Here is a 3,413-nt window from a genome sequence, read left to right as displayed (position 1 = left end):
AATCTGTATGTCTTCTTTGGAGAAATGTCTATTTAGGTCTTCTGTCCATTTTTGGATTGGGTTGTTTGTTTTTTTGATATTGAGCTGCATGAGCTGCTTGTATATTTTGGAGATTAATCCTTTGTCAGTTCCTTCGTTTGCAAATATTTTCTCCCATTCTCAGGGTTGTTTTTTTGTCTTGTTCAGGGTTTCCTTTGCTTTGCAAAAGCTTTTAAGTTTCATTAGGTCCCATTTGTTTCTTTTTGTTTTTATTTCCATTTCTCTAGGAGGTGGGTCAAAAGGGATATGGCTGTGATTTATGTCATAGACTGTTCTGCCTATGTTTTCCTCTAAGAGTTTTATAGTGTGTGGCCATACATTTAGGTTTTTAATCCATTTTGAGTTTATTTTTCTGTATGGTGTTAGGAAGTGTTCTAGTTTCATTCTTTTACATGTACCTGTCCAGGTTTCCCAGCACCACTTATTGAAGAAGCTGTTTTTCCCCATTGTATATTCTTGCCTCCTTTATCAAAGATAGGGTAACCATAAGTGTGTGGGTTTATCTCTGGGCTTTCTATCCTGTTCTATTGATCTATATTTCTGTTTTTGTGCCAGTACTATACCGTCTTGATTACTGTAGCTTTGTAGTATAGTCTGAAGTCCGGGAGGCTGATTCCTCCAGCTCTATTCTTCTTTCTTAAGATTGCTTTGGCTGTTCGGTGTGTTTTGTGTTTCCATACAAATTGTGAAATTTTTTGTTCTAGTTCTTGAAAAATGCCATTGGTAGCTTGATAGGGATTGCATTGAATCTGTAGATTGCTTTGGGTAGTATAGTCATTTTCACAATGTTGATTCTTCCAACCCCGAAACATGGTATATCTCTCCATCTATTTGTATCATCTTTAATTTCTTTCATCAGTGTCTTACAGTTTTCTGCATACAGGTCTTTTGTCTTCTTAGGTAAGTTTATTCCTAGGTAATTTATTCTTTTTGTTGCAGTGGTAAATGGGAGTGTTTTCTTGATTTCACTTTCAGATTTTTCATCATTAGTGTATAGGAATGCAAGAGATTTCTGTGCATTAGTTTTGTATCCTGCTACTTTACCAAATTCATTGATTAGCTCTAGTAGTTTTCTGGTAGAATCTTTAGGATTCTCTATGTATAGTATCATGTCATCTGCAAACAGTGACAGTTTTACTTCTTCTTTTCCAATTTGGATTCCTTTTATTTCTTTTTCTTGTTTGATTGCTGTGCCTAAAACTTCCAAAACTATGTTCAATAATAGTGGAGAGAGTGCGCATCCTTTTCTTGTGCCTATTGTGCTATTAGAGGAAATGGTTTCAGTGTTTCACCATTGAGAATGATGTTGGCTGTGGGTTTGTCATATACGGCGTTTATTATGTTGAGGTAAGTTCCCTCTATGCCTGCTTTCTGGAGAGTTTTTATCGTAAATGGGTGTTAAATTTTGTTGAAAGCTTTTTCTGCATCTATTGAGATTATCATATGGTTTTTATCCTTCAGCTTGTTAATATGGTGTATCACATTGATTGATTTGTGTATATTGAAGAATCCTTGAATTCCTGGGATAAACCCCCCTTTATCATGGTGTATGATCCTTTTAATGTGCTGTTGGATTCTGTTTGCTAGTATTTTGTTGAGGATTTTTGCATCTATGTTCAACAGTGATATTGGTCTGTAGGTGTCTTTTCTTTTTACATCTTTGTCTGGTTTAGTATCAGGGTGATGGTGGCTTCGTGGAATGAGTTTGAGAGTGTTCATTCCTCCCTCTGCTATATTTTGGAAGAGTTTGTGAGGGATAGGTGTTAGCTCTCTCTAAATATTTGATAGAATTCACATGTAAAGCCATCTGGTCCTGGGCTTTTGTTTGTGGGAAGATTTCTAATCACAGTTTCAATTTCAGTGCTTGTGATTGGTCTGTTTATATTTTCTATGTCTTCCTGGTTCAGTCTCAGAAGGTTGTGCTTTTCTAAGAATTTGTCCATTTCTTCCAGGTTGTCCATTTTATTGATATATAGGTGCTTGTAGTAATCTCTCATGATTCTTTGTATTTCTTCAGTGTCAGTCATTACTTCTCCTTTTTCATTTCTAATTCTGTTGATTTGAAACTTCTCCCTTTTTATCTTGATGAGCCTGGATAGTGGTTTATCAATTTTGTTTATCTTCTCAAGGATCATCTTTTTTTTATTATTTCTTATATTCTTTTATTCTGCATTGCATCCAAACATTGTGTTACTTTGATCATTATCTCCACAAGATTCTAATTGCTAAATAAAGCCTATTCCCTAGATATCAATTCTCCATACATAACGAAAATGGCATTTTATAGAGCTCTTAGATACTATATCCCAGGAAGCATATGCAGCATAAAGGTGGCCAATATTCAGAAGCTAGATTTTCTTGTACTGCCCAAGTGATCAGGAATAACCAAAACATTTTAAATGAATGAAAATTATTTATGGTCTAAAAAACACTTGAGGATAAATCTGAGGAATACAAAATGTAGGAGAAAAAAATAAGCATGGAACGCATTCTGTATCATCCAGTAATTTTGCTACAGTGAGTCTGTTTTCAAGACAGGTTCCTAGGTTTTTACGGCTTATAATGTAAACCTTTATGAGAAGACTCTGACTTTGAGAAATGACGTGTGGAATTATGCTGGTTTGTAAAATGAGTGTAATCCGAATCCTCAGCCTCTGTCATGGTAGGTGGTAGTGGCCGTGCTGGCCTGTCATTCTTAGAATGGTGAGGTTCATCACTCTCTTTTGACTTTGAGTGTGCTGATTTAGCTGTCTTGGGCTTCCACTCGGGGTCATGCTTTCTTTTGTCCAAAGACGATTTCTCCCATTCCCTGGCTTTCCTGTAAGCTTTCTTTTCTTCAGCCATTAGAAGTCTAGCGATTTCCTCATCCTGAGCTACCTGAGCTCCTCTCCTGTCCACCTGGGTAGCCAAAATTTCTTCTTCTTGCAGTTTTCTGGCAATTTCAGCATCATACCATTTCTGACCCCCTGTTGGTCACTCGTGATGGAGTAGAGACCGCTTCCTTCATCAACCTGGGCTTCATTCCTCCATCTTCATAATAGTAACCATCACCATAAGTGTTGGCTCCAGGGGACTCTAGAAAGTGTTTTTTCGCTTTTTCTCTTCCTGTAACTCTTTTTCTTGCAAGAGTCGAGCTATGTCCTCATCCTTCTTCTCCTGAATGCGTCGTCTCTCGGCCTCAATAGCCAGCTTCTCCTGAATCTCCTGAGCAATTTCAGTCTTGTTGTTCACTGAGCTTTATGGAGACTGAGTAATCAACTTCCATGATTTTCCCATGCAATTCTACTTTACCTCTCCATGGTGCTAATCCGGGCTCCGAAGGCTCCGCTGCGCTCCCCTCCCTGCCCTCTCCTGCCGGTGGCCCTGGTGAGACC

The 3,413-nt window shown here is 37.9% G+C and overlaps 1 pseudogene across 1 annotated transcript; it reads right to left on the bottom strand.

Moving 5' to 3' along the window:
- Positions 1-2,489: 2,489 nt before the first annotated feature.
- LOC307181921 (coiled-coil domain-containing protein 50-like) lies at positions 2,490-3,061 on the bottom strand (annotated as a pseudogene). The gene has a single exon. The product of its transcript is annotated as a coiled-coil domain-containing protein 50-like (transcript).
- Between the last annotated feature and the right edge of the window lie 352 nt (positions 3,062-3,413).

Source organism: Stenella coeruleoalba (genome assembly GCF_951394435.1).
Source record: "Stenella coeruleoalba genome assembly, chromosome: 2".
NCBI classification, from domain to species: Eukaryota; Metazoa; Chordata; class Mammalia; order Artiodactyla; family Delphinidae; genus Stenella; species Stenella coeruleoalba.
Note: the sequence above shows the minus strand (reverse complement) of the source record. Positions and strands in the feature narration are given on the sequence as shown.